This window comes from Euprymna scolopes, chromosome 35, assembly GCF_053919585.1.
Source record: "Euprymna scolopes isolate OS-2025 chromosome 35, ASM5391958v1, whole genome shotgun sequence".
Classification (NCBI taxonomy): Eukaryota; Metazoa; Mollusca; class Cephalopoda; order Sepiida; family Sepiolidae; genus Euprymna; species Euprymna scolopes.
The window spans coordinates 14,891,869-14,908,690 of NC_136516.1; the positions used below are offsets into that span (position 1 = coordinate 14,891,869).

Here is a 16,822-nt window from a genome sequence, read left to right on the forward strand (position 1 = left end):
AAACAAAGAAAAGAAAGAAATAAAAATCCAGGTTGGCATTTTTCTCGTTTTTAACACACAATTGTTTTTCACGTTACTCTCCTGTCTCGACACAACTTAAAAGTCTCTCGCTGCCACATGTCCATCTAACCTGACTCGCGTTTCTCTTTCTTCCGACCACATGTTGGCCACAGCCGACTCATTCTCGCATTCACTTTACACTTCCATCTCCTTTGGTGTCAACTTCGTTTCTTCGCCAATTACACGATGTCCTTTCCCTCCCCCCTCACTTTTTCTTTTCGCAGCAGCTCGCGTACACTTCCTAAATCGCATACGTTTTTATATTTTTTTTCATAAGTTTTTATTTTGGTTTCGATTCAAGCTAATGCACCCAAGTCATATGGGTATATATATTTTTTTTTTTTGGAAATTGCAACTTTATAATATATAAAAATCAATAGCACATTAACTCTATAATAATATATACAAAATACAAAAGAATTAAAATATCATATTTAAGTGTACTTTATGACCAGGCTTTGCCGGGCATTCATGTTAGCTTAGATAAATACTTTTGCAGTTTAAACAAAAAAGTTCTAATAATATCAGAGCTTGACCGCAGCGATACGAGATGTGCATCTTCATGAAGCCGACTCAACTCCGCCAGGGTGAATGTCGTTTCAAGACAAGGCAAGAGAGAATATCAGAGCGTCTCCATTTACACGGAACATCTACAGAATGCCAACATCAATATATTACATATGAATGAGTCCCCTGTGGAATTTCCACAGGTCCCGCTAGTAGTTAAATTAATATGCCTTGTCTTTATTTTACAATCATTTTCAAAGTTTCTTTTTTTATATTACTTTTTGGTACTTGTTAAGATAGAGTCTGCAAAACGATTTTTTAAATATATTGTTTAAAGCAAAAATAATATTACATACTTAATTGTCATGTCGAAAATAGTAATATATCCAAAATTTACAAACATTCATTGAGTAGAACAACTGCTATTGTGTTTTTAGTTTTAAAAAAAAAAAAAAAAAAAAGTATCGCTATAGACAACAAATATTGCAGCCATGATTGAACAAGTAATAGTTTTGGAGTTATGTCCCCTGTGTGTAGACTTTTACTGTCTGTTTTATAACGTCTAAGAAAAATGTAATTTTACCATATTTTCCGTAAAAATTACTTCTAACTACAAATAACTTCCTATTCAATGAATTTTCGTAATTTTTGGATATATTACTATTTTCGATATGACAATTAAATATGTAATATTGTTTTTGCTTGAAACATTTTTTAAAACATCGATCTGTCGACTCCATCTTAACATGCACCTACTTTTTTTTTAATCTTTTTATATTATTTAAAAACATTAATATATAAAAAAAAATAAATAAATTTTTTTTTAAATCAATCACTGGAAATTTTTGTTTCTATCAATAGCTTCTGTTGCTCAAAAACTCTTCATTGTAAAATACCAGTCAAGGATCTTTGACAATCAATCCAGCAGAAGCTGAGCCATTTCAGTGTCCTTCATCTGTCGGGCTGAAGTATTAGTCTTTGATAGTTCTAAGAGGTCCACCCTCCCAGGCCTTGCCTCCTCTCTTTGTGTCACATCTTCCTGTGGTGGGAAAGAAGTAAATACCCAGTCTGGTGTGCATGTCTACTTTTATTAATGTGAGAACATTGTGGTCAATCGCTCACTTGTCCAAGCCAGTCCCTATGTCATGTGACCTAGATCTCTGAAGCATATTTCTCATAAACCAAACATACACGTATCTATACACAAAATATATGCATAATTTAATATATATACATATATATATGTATGTATGGATACAGTGAGATTTCTGTCCCAGTGTTGTATGGGAAAATTGAGATCTAGAAGTAAACTGACCTGAAAATAGAACTAGCATGCCGCCAAGCATTGCTCAATCATAAAATCATTAAATATATTTTAATTTATGCAGATTTCGTATTTATTATTTCAAAACCAATTCTCTATCGATTATTATATTGTACCCCATATATAATAGAGATTTCAAAAGTTTAAAAAAAGAAAGAAAAAAGACTTCTGAATCATCAGCTAAAATCAAAACCAAAACATTTAACTCTCTAGCGATATTCGGTACCATATGAGCTAAAGGCAGATAGATATCAAAACTTTAAAAATTAATGCAGTTTAATGGATAAATGTACACAAGTCAACCTATGCCAATCAAGTTCCAATTTTGACTCCTTAGCAGCTATTTTTATTGGCTAAAAAACAAATTGAATTTGTTCCACAGGTCTGAATCACCTACATATCAAGTTTCAAGTCTGTAGACCAAAAATTGACAGTAGTTTGGTAGAGGCTGTTCTGCGTGCGCACACCCACACACACACACAGGCATTTGTGCCTCAGTGTTGCCTGGGAAAATTGAGGAGACCCTGATGTAGGCTGGGATGCTAATTTTCTGTTCACGATTTTAGGAGTGTGCTTGGGTGAAATTGTGCGATGATAGGATGAACACAACACAAGGTCAAACACTCTACTTGAGAAATTGATCATCCAAAAAACTGATGCTTCTAATAAGAACAAACAGTTTCTGCTGGTTCGGCCATCTTGAAAAAAAAAAAATGTATATATCAACACTTGTAGAGACAATCAAGCTTTAGTAGAGTGTATTCCAATTCCTGCTGTAGTTGTTCATTTTAATATGAAACCATAAAAATTGATCAGTCATCTCATAAGATGCATAGCAATAACATATTGAATTTTCAAGAGTCTACGACAATTTTAAATGCCTGGACACAAGTCTGGAAACTTATTTAATGTACCTTGTAATTTAGAGCTCGAATCACTGACAAACCATCTCTGAACCGACAGAACAATTGAATGATCATGGTCATCTTTACAAGCGATGAACAAATATCATCATCATCACTTGGATTATCTGTATCGAAATGACATGACAATGATTAGGTTAATATGTAATGTAAAGCCAGACCAGATCCAAAATATTAAGTCTGGCATTCTACTGGAGAAATCAGCCATCCCAAAACTTGATGTCCTAATAACGACAAACCATCTTCATTGATTTGAGCATGTTGAGAGAAGCAAGGGGCACATCAGCACTTGTAGAGACGTAAGATTGGACAGCAAAAAAGAAGACTGGGCACAAAAAGCAAACATGGAATGAAACCATCACGTAAGGCCGTAAACAATGGCAAATAGACTCCGTCAATCGGCACAATCATTGTAACTGAAGACTTCAGACAGCATCAAACCTTGAAGGGAACATGAATGATAAACCTTGAGTGTGAGTTATAAAGAGAGATTATCCCAAAAGATTGTGAACTTTATAACAATATTTGTGCTCCAGGCAATGCCAGGTGGCCTTGGTTGTATATTCTTAATCATGACAATATTGTCAGATTAAAAAGGGGGAAAATAAAAGCAAACCTACAAATTAATTAAATATAGTGGCGGGGGCATCAGCTAATCTATATATATATATAAAAGCGAAAATGTATGTGTGTATGTATGTACGCTTTTCCTCGATGTCCATAAAAGGCTTCTTTCAAAGAAGCGCTTGCTCGGTTCACAACTTCTTAAAACTTTTTATATCATCTATAAATTGTAATATCTCGGAGTTATCCACGGAGCTCGCCTGTCTATTTAATTTTATTGGCTTTCAAACGTTAATTATTCCACATTTCCCGCATCGGCACGCGTTACATTCGGTTTTCGGTATAAAAAAAAGCGAAACTCGACTCTAATCACAGGCCCAAAGCCAGTTGTATCAAGAGAGCGAAGTAACGTTTGTTCAATGTCGACTTCGTCATATCAGACTGTAGCTTTCATTTTGCTCCTCCTAATAAACAGGGAGTGGATTTTTAAAAACAAACAAACCAATTTATTCACCTCATTCAAAACTGTCCCGCACAAAATGCTAACTGCTGAATACCTATCGCCGTCACGTCAATCAAAAACGCGCACCTGTTTTTTTTTTTTTTAAACACTTTACTATTTTCCAACTGCACGTCGTGAAGGCTTCATTTTTTTTTTTTTCACGGGCACCCGGTTTTTTTTCACATACCCCCCCCCAAAAAAAAAGGGCAACGCCGGGTACCCCTCGCTAGTATAATATAATTGTTTCTCCAAGACAGGAGACATTTGAATAACAGGTGTGACTAAAGGCAGATGGATATCAAAACTGTGACTCTGCCAGGATTGTTTACAGCTAGGGTCACTGAGGTCTGTAGACAGTGCTGTAGACACAACTGTCAAAAGAAATCTTATGGAAGCTGGGACCACAAACATCTCTCAGATCTGAGAAAGAGACAAAACGAGAAAGAGAAAGGTTATTACTTTAAAATTTCTATATGTGAAAGGGAGGAGTAAGCCACCAAAGTTCTAATATAAGGAAAAGCAAAACACTCATCAAAATGGTATGTTCTTTTACTTTAAAATGACCTCTGCTCCTCAATGATACAACTATTAACAAACACTGGACGATTGCACTCACGATCTTGCAGTAAGAATATACCAACAAGGCCACCTGGCATTGCCCGGTACACAAATATTGTTATAAAGTTCACAATCTTTCAGGATAACCTGTTTTAGCACTCACGATCCATGACAACGTGGAGTGAGTGAGTTGTAATTTGACAGAACAAGACTCAACATCACGTGACCACCTGAAACCCAGAAACAGCCACAGTTATCACCAGAAAGATAGAAGGGGGGGGTAAGGGTTAGATAAGCATAAACGAATTGCAATTTGGTTTCATGCCTGCGCAAAGTATTACTGTTACTAATATATTTATCCCAAGACAAATGCAAGTATATTGGTAAGAAGAACCTGCATTTTGCTTTTATGGATCTGGTGAAAGATTTTGATAGAGAACCAAGAGCAGTTGTCTGGTGGACTTTGCATAAACTATGGGCAAATAAGTGGTTGGTGAAGATTCTTTACACAATATACAGAAATGTTCAAAGCTGTGTTAGAATTAACAGCACATTTAGCGACAGCTTCCATGTTAATGTATTGAATGTTGTTTTTGTTTTTTTTTGTAAAAACAGGAGCTAGTTCCAGCTGCAGATTCTTAAGTACAATGATGGTGTATTGAGTTTGTTGATTTTCATTTGTGTCATAGAAGCATTGTTCAAGGAGTTTTCTACAGGTTGTCTGGAAGAGGTGATGTATGTTGAGGAGTTAGTATTTGCCTATGAAACATATGGAAGTTTTATTTATCAAGTTAAATACTTGGACGAATGCTATGGAAAATGAAAGTGTGTGAGTGAATGGTACTAACAACATGATAATCAGTGGTTGTAGTGTGGGAAAGCTCTCAGAAAGAGGAAAGTTCCCCCCTGTCCAGTTTGTGGAAAGGGAATTGGATGCAAGTAAATTTTTTGTGGCATTTACAAGCATTGGGTACACAAGAAGTGCAGTGGAATTACTGGTTTGTTGAGGGCTCTTTACGGAGTCCATTACTTTTCATTTGAGTAGTGGAAGCATTGTCCACGAAGTGCCATATCTGCTGTCCAGAATTGATGCTATATATATATATATATATATATTTTTTTTTTTTTTTTTTTTTTTTTTTTTTTTTTACAAAGGGGCTATCACATATCAAGACCTGGAAGCCACTTGAGGATAAGTGTTAATGTGTGTATTATAGTCATTGGTAGTGTAGTATTCGTTTGTGGTGGAAATTTGGTATAATCAGATTATTTGCAAGGACGGTTCAATAAAAACTTGTTTATATTGGACTTGAAGATGACAATATTGTAGTCAGCTGGAAAACAAACCAGCAGAATAGAGTTCCACTCACGGCGAGCAGTTCGAGTATGATGATGATTTAGTACTTGCCTGTGAAACAATGGATGATCTAATTGTTAAGTTAAAAACTTGGAATTCTATGGAAAGCAAAAGTCTGTCACCAAGTCAAAGCTCCCAGAAAAAGGAAAATTCTCTTGCTCAGTTTGTGGAAAGGGAGTCGGGTGCAATTCTTGTGGTACCTGCAAGAATTGGGTACACAAGATGCTGCAGTGAAATTACGTGTAAGTTGAAAAACGATGCACTTCTGGCACACAAACTGGTAAAGATAATGAAGATGGATGAGAACTCAGATGTGGAGAAATTATATTTGGATGACCAACCTACTGACTATTATATATTATTTTTTTTATTTATTTTTTTTAAATCCTTAGAGATGAGGCTTCATAATTTGTGTATTCATTGTTTTGCCGACTTATCTTCATAGTAGTTGTTTCACCACGTTTTGGTCAACTCATCCTCTGGCCTTCTTCAGGTGGCTAAAAGCAACAAGATAGGAATGTCGAGTCTTGTAACCGTATCCTCAGTAACTACTGCCTTCCATAGTGGTTCTCATCTTTAGACGTTTGGGTCAACTAATCGTCTGGTCGTCTTTAGGTAGGATTGAAAGCACCATCTTCAGACAATTTTGACGGTGAACTGTAGAGACTCAAGGTTTATCCACTGCGCTAGTGTGACTGCAAGAATTAGGTTTCATCGGCTGGAACATTGTGAATAATAGCGTTCAAGATGAGAATAATAGTCAAAATGGTATGCATAATACAAAATAATAATCTACTCTCTTCTTGGGCGGAGAAAAAGAGAGCAATCATTTCCTCTCACGCATTACTAAGCAGTCACCAGACCTTTAAATACATTCAGATTAGAAGAGGGGGTTGTTACCTGAACTCGATGACTTAATCCAATACGCAAGAAAGGGTGGAGGTCACAGCAACATAGCATGTTGAAAGTCATTTCCAGTTTTAAAAAAATCTTTGTTAAATTAATTTCATGTTTTTATTGAAACTTCTTTTCTGACAGCCGACTGGATAATCGCTTCAGCATCTTTCAACTGCTTACATAACTCTGCTGGAAGATATCGATGTGAAGTTGCTGGAGATTGGGTTCATCGATGCCTCCGTTTAGTCTCAAAAGACAAAGCATACCCTCTGTGAGGGAAGCTGCACAGGTAATTGTGAGGCAAGGGTTGCGCAATCTCCAACCACACCTCTCCTGAATCGGCACCACTCAAGCCCAGAGGCAAGAAAAAGTCCAGGACGACTGGAAACAATGCCGAGATAAGCGGAGAGTACATACAGCACCTGAAAGTGCCAAATGGTCACCCATCTGGCACTGACCAGGCTCATTGTTGCTTAGCTTTGGTAATCTGACGAGAACCAGTGTGTCAAACGTGATTATGTCATATGGAGACAGAGTTATAAACTGGATAAGTACCATAAAATCAAATGCAATTACTATTTGGTATAATAAAAATATAAAATATAATCTATTTGATATTACTGAAAAATCTCTACTACCATATATACTTGTGTATAAGTCGATGTGCATTTTAAGACCAAAAATTGTGTCATTTTAGGTATTACCTGTGTATAATTGGACTTTAGATTCTAGACAAGTTAAAAGGTTTGTCTCATGGCTCTTTTTTGCACAGATAATTTCCTTTTTGGTGTTTTTTTTTGTTTTTGTTTTTTTTGTAAGACATATTATAAATTGTTTCTCGGCATCCGCAAGCAATAATACGTGCATTTACGCAAATGTGGTCTATCAACTGAATCAAATTTATTTTTTTCTGAATTTTTCTTCCCCCCCCCCCCCACTCCCCCATTCACCAATAAAAGCCATTGTCAACATTAACATGAAGGTCAGAAATTATATAGGCCAAAACATTGTGAGAATAACACCTCATATGAGAACAGTAGTCCCAACAATCCAAAGAATAAATATCAATCCTCGTCTCAAAAATTCAGAAATATTATATGAAATTAATATGTACCAAAATTAATACAAAAATGGAATTCTTTCTTTTTGTTTAATAAACACTTCACACGTGTTGGATTCTAACAACTATGGTTTGCTGAAAAAAAACGAAAACATTTTTTTTTTACCATTCACCAAGAAAAGTCACTGTCAAGATACACTCGAAGGTCAGAGAGTACATCGGCCGAAACATTGTGATAATAATACCCAAGATGAGAACAGTAGTCAGAAAAATCCAATTTTTTTTTTTTTACACAACTTTTAATGAGAAAAAGCTGAGCATGCAGCCCCCCCCCCCTTCACAAATGAAATATTTAATTTCACCATGACTAATGTTTGCGCAAAACTTTTAAAAAATCTAAGGCATGATCATTGAGTAAAGTGCAAACAAATGAACGGACAAATGATTTGGGGGCAATTTGATCCTTATAATGCCCCTAGGGAGGCAACCAAAGTTATTCCGGAAAATCCGTTCTGGCAAAAATTTACTCTGGTCATGAATAATGTTTGTGCAAAATTTCCACAAAATTCAAGGAGTGTTTATTGAGAAAAGTGCAAACAAACGAACATTTTGGGGGCAATTTTATCCCTATAATAACCCCCTAGGGGGCAACCAGATTTGTGCCAGAAAATCCGTTCTGGCAAAAATTTACTCTGACTATGACTAATGTTTGTGCAAAATTTTTAAAAATCCAAGGCATGGTTATTGAGAAAAATGCAAACAAATGAACGAAAGTGAATTACTATGTCCAATCCTTCCTTTGTTGGGGAACCAAAAAGAGACAGGTTTGCTGGCATTCGGTTGCTTTGCTTATTAACTTGCATGCAAACTTACGCACCAATATAGATTCAATAATTAAATAAGAAACTGACACATTTTTTTAATTATACGTTTTTCATTTTTTTTATTTTTTTATTGATCCACAAACTAAACATATTCTCAAATTGATTACTTTCAACGATAATGTACTTTAATTTAAAACTTAAAGAAACAGTATTAACTGGATTATTCAAATGTATCTTGTTGAACTTAGGAATCTTTATGTCAAACTTTGAAATCTTCACAGAATTTCCAATGGACCCTTTTATTTAATCCATGGAGGTTGAAGAGTGTAACTTATAAAATAAAGGGCTTTGTTCGAAATTCTGTGCAGATTCCTAGAGTTTGATGGAAAGATCCCCCTCCCAAAGTTCGACAGAAACACTCCCCAAAGTTCGACAGAAACACTCCCCAAAGTTCGACAGAAACACTCCCCAAAGTTCGACAGAAACACTCCCCAAAGTTCGACAGAAACACTCCCCAAAGTTCGACAGAAACACTCCCCAAAGTTCGACAGAAACACTCCCCAAAGTTCGACAGAAACACTTCCCAAAGTTCGACAGAAACACTTCCCAAAGTTCGACAGAAACACTTCCCAAAGTTCGACAAGATACACCTGAAGAAGGTCGGGGGTTACATTGGCCAAAATGTTGTGAAAATAAAACTCAATATGAGAACAATAGTTGGACAAATCCAAATAATAAAATTCAGAAACAGTTGTGGATATTCAGTCACTCAGCTTATGTGCACTCACATGACCCATACACTGATATTTCAGTGCTTTTCACATATACATGACTTTCATAAATACAAACAAAATATTTTGATACTTACACACAAAAAGGACTTTGTTATCGTCGGCATATTCAAGGCAGGTTATATAGATAACTGGAAGGTGCCGAAAATACTTAACCAATGAAATCGCAGCAACAGACAATTGGTAAACTGTATCTTTTGTTTATTAAATCGTTAGGTGAAAGTACAAAATAATGAAAAAGCCATTTCTCCTCATATTCAAAATGGCTTTCTGAATATTTCATCAAAGTCCATAAACTGCACAAGTACTTTTTTCATTGAAATTACTTGATGATTTTTTTTTTTATTATAATCAAGTTTTATTTGTTTTTTTTTGTTTTCTTTTTTTTTTTTTTTTTTTTTTTTAATTTTTAACTGTTTGCTAAAATCGACCATCGTTTTCGATAACATTAAGAAAAAAATGTTTTTGTTTGGTATCTTCCAGTGTTTTTACATAATCTGTTCGAAATATGCGAATGATCATGCAGTCCCTTTTCTGCATAAGTACCAAAATATTTTCATTGCTTAAATCTGGAAAAATGATGGGATCATTCTACCCCTCCAGAAAGTAATAGCTAAAGAAGCTGTCCAACCTATCCTGCTATGACTGGGTACAAAAACGGTTTTTTAAATCTAGTTCATGAGGTCCTTGTTTCCCTCCTTACTACCTCTACGAGTGTTATTTTTTTCATAGCAGGTGCTCGGCTGAGCTTCAATCTATTGTCCACCCCCCCTCCCACCCGTAAAACATTCGCAGCAAACACTTGTCTAGCTACAATCACTATCAACAATTTTCTCTACTCTATCTGTGCCTAAAACAAAAATTCCATGAGCAAAGTATTATTTTTTTTCCTGGAACTACCCACTTATAAAACACAATATTGCAGGGCTGCTACAACATGGTCGCTTTCAAGTAAACAAGTTCTTGTTGAGCTGTCCTCTTAAATAGTAAATTTCACCCAATTTCCACTACTATTGAGCATTACCATGTTGTCTCATTTGACATTCGTTAACCTTATTCTCGAGTGGCCTATGGGCCTTGATAAGCGCTGACTCTTGTATAAAAAAAAAAAAAAGAAAGATATCGATTGTTTTTAACATTATAAGAAGTTAAGAATACTTATAATGTTGCATTGCTTTTAAATCTTTAAAATGTATAACAATACGGTATTCCTTGGAGGAGCTACTATCAAGTTTTCTTTCAGAAATATATAAACAAAAAAATTTTTTTTTTTTTTTTTTTTTTTACAAAACAATACGGGGGGGGGACTACAATACATTCTTCATATTCTAATTTAAAATAAACTGTACATGTTACTATATTTTTAATTATTTCTTTTTAACTGACCCCCCCCCCTCTCCCTATTCATGTCTAATTGAACTAGTAATACCTGTTGTGGTATGAGCCGTAGGTGAGTTAATAGTATTTTGTCTAGTTTTTTTTTAATTTTAACTCCTTTTCCCAAACCTACCATGTCAAAGAGAGAGTCGGGCGCCATTTTTAACTTTCCAATACATCGGTAAACACTGTTTTTCGAGCTGAATAAATATGTAACACTAAATAAAAACACTAAAAACTTATCCAGTTAAGTAGAAAAGTAACTTATCTTGCCTTTGATAACATTTATTTGTTATATATTTGTTTTTTGACAACATTTTCGAATCTATGTGTACAGTAATATGCTCACTTCCACAAAAAAAAGGAAGTTTACAGAGAATACAAAAGTCACAAGCAGTCTCCAGCCGCATATATATCTCCCAGTCATTGGAAGATCACATACAGACTTAGCATGTCCAAATGGTCACCCATTTGGTACTCGTTAGGTTCCACATCACTTAATTTTGATGTTCTAACAAGGACCACTGTATCAATATGATTATACTGTATATGTATCCAGCCAGGCAATGCCAGATTTTATATAGTCTTTGAAATTTTTTTTTTATCTTGAAAACTACATAAAAAAAATTTTTTAATTCCATTTTTAGTCCTTCGTTGGAAAATTATTTGTCAGTAAGTCATTTAATCTCCTACAATCGCTACATCAACTTGCTTTCTCAAACTCACAATAGTCCTAAGTTTTCAGGGATCAGTTGTTCACCATGAAACACCGTTTCAGAGATTTAAAAACAAAACAGTATATTAAATCATGGCTCCACAACAGTGCAGATCAAACACCACCTCCTTAAAACAAAAGAACAAAAAAAATGTTCCTAATAATGGATCCAGTTTTTTGTTGTTTTTTCTTTTTTTTTGCTTCAGATTAATTAGACTAATCTATTCAAGTTATCAAAAAAAATTTTCTTTTTCCTGTCATTCGTTTTTCTCTCCAAAAAGTAAACCAGAGACACGAGTAGCTAAAATCGAGATAAATTTCCACACCCCTAGGGTAGAGCCGCAGCCCCTTCTGTGTGTGCGAAGGAAAGGTGCATTTCCATTTATATTTTTATCACTTATTTTCAATGATCTATTTTCTTATATACTTTTTTTATACAAACAACTAAAAATTTGTTTATTCAACTACAGAAAAAACACCTAAAAATCCATGCTCTGACAACAAAATAAAGAATGAAATTTTTCTGTAAACCTAATAAAATTATCTTTGTAAATATTTTATACTAGTAACATGTAACATTATTTGTATTCTTAGCTTCTGATAATGTAAAAAAAAAAAATATCGTAGAATAAAAATACATTTCTGAATATAAACAGCTGTTCCTTTATTTGCTACTAGCTGGCCACCCGGCGTTGCCCTGTCGCACAATACGCTTAAACATGATATTTTAATTTATGCAGATTTCGTATGTGCTATTATAGAATCCATCCTAGATTTAATTTTTTTAATTTTTATTTATTGCGGACTATTATCCTTATCTTTTCTTAGTTGTTTCATGACGTTTCGGTCAACTATTCCTCTGTCCTTCGTCAGGTGGTAACCGCGACGGATAGGAACCCTGAATCTCCTTATTGCATTCACTGCAATTACTGCCTTCCATAGTTGTCGTCGTCTCACCACGTTTCCACGTTTACAGAAGGCAGTAATTGCAGTGAATGCAATAAGGAGATTCAGGGTTCCTATCCCGTTGTGGTTACCACCTGATGAAGGCCAGAGGAATAGTTGTCCGAAACGTCGTGAAACAACTAAGATGAGGATAATAGTTCGCAATAAATAAAAATTAATAAATAATATTCATCTTCATAATGAATTCCAATTAAATAATATATATTTATGGATTTGTTTGTTTTTTTTGGGTTTTTTTTTTTTTTTTTAGATACGTCTATGCACCTGGCCATCAGTCACGCTAAACAATACTCATTCAGGGTTTGTTTGTTTTTGTTGAGTGGGGAAATCACTGCGTTTATCTTTAACCATTTAAACTAAATATCTCTGCAATGAGTACAGCCAACTTTTAAAGGCTGAAAATCAAGCAGTGAGGAAAGAATTGATAGTAACTATACGTTACAAGGTAAACACTGGTCTGACTAATTTAGTTGCCAACAAGAGTCGCTAATGGAGCAAAACCAACGAATACAACATTTGATTGACTAATACTTTCAACCACTAAGATGTGAATTGTAATCCGAAAAGTCGAAATATTCAATAGAGAATTGGCTCTGTAATAATCAATACGAAATCTGCATAAAAGCATATTTTACAACTGGGCAAAGCCGGGGGACCCTCCCCTAGGTGTGCCAGAATTTTTTGGGAATTTTTGACACCCCTCAAACAAAACTGAATTAAATATCACTTTAAAATCTATCAAAATTTTTCTATTGGTTCAATTTTTACGATATTTTCAGATTCAATGTGAAATGTTTATGCTCTTTTCAATAAACCGAATATAATATTCTAGACAAGCGTTTTTTTGTTTTTTTTTTTTAATTCACCCCACCCCCACCCCCCATTTTGAAATATCTATTAAAATGAAAATAATTAATTTTCTCACCTCAGATTTATAAATCACAAATTGAAGAGAAAAGATCAATAAATAAAATAAACTAATTTAAAACAAAAAAAAAGAATAGTTATTTGTACATTTACCTGTAAAGTCCAAAGTTTTAAACCTTTTTTTTTAAACCACGTTGATTTTTTTTTTAAGTGAAACCTTATAATCTTGTTATATTGTCTAGAAAATTTTGTACAATTACGACAATTATTTCTATTTCATTCGATGTTTTTTTTTTTTTTAGATATTTAAAAAAAAAAAAATTCACTCCATAAGGAAGAAATAAAATTAAATCAAAAACTCATGTATTTCTTTGATAGAAAAAAAAAAAAAAAAAAAAAAAAAAAAAATTGAAAATTCGAGTGATTTGCGTTTAATCAGCGAAAACTGATGAGTGAAATATGATCATTTTTTATGTACAGTAACCCATATCGACCAACTTTATTGACTTCAAATATCTAAAATTAATTACAAAGGGGATTATAAATTAAATTATAAATTAAATGTTTGTTTCTTCATATAGTTACTATCGAGATTACTTTTGAAATGTATTCGGTCTAATGTGTTGTTTTTACGTTTTCGGAATAATTATTTATGTCCCTTTGAGGTCTCTGTATTTGACAACTTTAAAAATCGTAAAGACACCACTTTGGCTAATGGCGGATAACGAGTTGCGAAAATGCGGTTTTCTGGGACCCTTGCTTTAAAAAACGTATTTAAAAAAATGTATTTAAAAGTACATGGAATATAAAATATAAATATGGAAAATTCTTATAAATGAAGAATGGAAGCACCCATTGCTTAGTATTTTTTGCCATTTATATATATTTATTAGATTTGGATTAAGTTAAAAATTTGTTGTGAAATCTTTTTTAAAGAAAACCGATAAAAAAAAAATTGTATTTTTTTCGATTAAATCTTTCATTATTTTAAAATTTGGTCTTTGCTCATTTTATTGAAAAATTAATAAATTAGGGTTTAAAATTACATTTTCATATTGTTATAAGCTTCGAAACCGAGTCTAAAATAATCAAATGTTTAATCACTTTTTTTCTTTTTTTTTTTTTTTTTTACATGGTAGTCACCACTTATCTGGAAGCCACTCAGGGATAAGGATTATTGCATGTACACTAATCAATGAGATAGTATCATAGTAATCGTTAGTATTGGAGATTTGATAAAGTGTCTTACTTAAGGGGGCGGTTCATCAGGAATTTGTTTATGCTGGATTTGAAGACATCTAGGTTGTAGTCAGGTGGGAAATAGGCAAACAGAACAGAGTTCCACAGGAATGCACTTCTAAGAAAGAAGCTTTGTTCATGGCATCTACGTTTTGATTTAGGCACAGATAAAGATATCACTAGTTTGTAATGGCGACTTCTGACACTGCTCAGTTTATTATAGAAAAATTATTCCCAGTCATTGTACGACTGACTGCTCCTGCTGTTTGTCATACATACAGAAATAATGTGTAAAGTTGCTTAATCAGCAGCAGCCAAATCGGACAATTTAGTCGTGCCAGATTTTGATCGTACATTTTTTAATGTTCTAAACATTTCTTTTTTTTTTTTTAGATTGAAATTAAAACATTAGTTTTTCCTATTTGTTATATTGGGATTTTCTTCTTTAAAAAAAACCTAATATTCAGTGCAATTTGGCATGTATATGCAAGTTTGTAAACTTTCAACCAGAATTTTAAAGTCATTTATAAAATGTCACAACATCACAATAAATCAAAGCATTCAAGATTATCAGAAATTAGATTAATCTATATATATAAAAGGCAAAATGTGTGTTAGTGTGTGTGTATGCACGCATTTTTTGTGTATGTCCAGCAAAGGCTTTTGAAGAGGGGGGGGGCGCTACTGTTTCTTAGAACCTTTTATATGCTACTTAGATTATAATATCTAAGATTTACGAAACAAGGTCGCCTCTATCTTTAATTTGAGTGAATTTTACACACTATTTTTGCGATATTTTTCACTCGCCGTGTGTTTCTTTGGCTTTGCCGTATATAAGCGAAAATGAATCCATACCAAAGCCAGTTCCCTGGCACTCGTACGAGGGACGTCCACAAAAGCAATGAGGTTTGATCAAATGCAGGGGAAACCCTAATATCAGACCAATTACTACTCCCCTTTTTATGGGGAGCTGATCCCTCCCCCAACCTCTTGGGGAACCGTGCAGCTAAAGTTGTGGAAACAAAAAAAACTGCCTCGGAGCAAAAGTTAAGTGCGGGATTTCATTCCTCCTATAGCGTGATGTTTGACCTCATTAAATTCACGCAACTGTTCCATTAAGTTTTTAACCATTAAATTGAAACATTTTTCATTGCTTGCCTGTCATGGCCAAGCGGGTAAGATGCCAACTTTTTTTTTTTTTTTCCTTTCTTTTCCACCTTTGCTTAAGGCTTCGGGTTCAAGCCTACCTCCCTACCAAAACTTTTTTTTTTTTTTTACACAGACACACGGGCAACACTGGGCACCCCCGCTAGTCTATATATATATAAAAGGGGCAAAATGTGTATTACTGTGTGCACATTTTCTGTATGTCTGGCAAAGGCTTTTTTGTAGGGGCGCTCGGGGAGGAGTCACTGTTTCTTAGAACTTTTTATATGCTAACTAGATTATAATAGCTCCGATTTACAAAAGAAGTTCGCGTGTATCTTTTATTTGGGTGACTTTTACACGTTATTTCTTGGTCTACGCGTGTTTGTTTGTCTTTTCAGTATAAAAGCGAAACTGAATACGTAGCAAACAATTCCCCCTGGCACACGTGGCAAGGGCATCCAAAAAGCAATCAGCTTTGATCAATGCGGGGGGAAACCCCTTATATCACACAATTGCTATTCATTTGGACACTCCCCTTTTTTATGAGGAGCTGGTTTTCCCCAACATCTTGGGAAAACTGACGGGATTTCATTCCTCTATAGTGTGATGTTTGACCTCATTAAATTTATCACCTGTCACTTAACTTTTTAATCATTAAATTAAAACGCTTTTAAGTTCCTGTCCTGTCATGGCCAAGCAGTAAGACGTCAGGTTTTTTCACACTTTCTTTTCCACCATAGCCTCGGGTTCGAGCTACCTAACTACCAAAACTTTTTTTTTTTTTTTTTTTTTACACTTCCAAACAAACGGGCAACGCCGGGCACCCCCACTAGTGGAACTATAAAGGCAAGAATATTTTACAGTTGAAAAAAATAAATAAATAATTAGAAAGGTGATATTGGATAATCTAAATATATTGATTTTAATAAGTGCTGTGGAGGCTTCTTTAATGTTAGCCAAGCTCCAACCTCTGTCCCATCAATGCAGTGTCACATCCCTGTATCTATTTTACAAGTATTTTAATAGAATCTGCTGACAAACTCATAGCACTTGGCTCCCTCCCCTCTATGTGAATACCTCTGACTAACCTGTCAAGCAGCAAAATTCTACCCCTTCACTTGAGGTTCCTAAAAGCCGGAAAA

The 16,822-nt window shown here is 34.4% G+C and overlaps 1 protein-coding gene across 1 annotated transcript in view; it reads right to left on the reverse strand.

Annotated features, from left to right (window-relative positions):
• Positions 1 to 16,822, reverse strand: part of LOC145259698 (vacuolar protein sorting-associated protein 4-like) — an 86,773-nt gene that overhangs the window by 45,580 nt on the left and 24,371 nt on the right. The gene's annotated exons all lie outside the window — the stretch shown is intronic.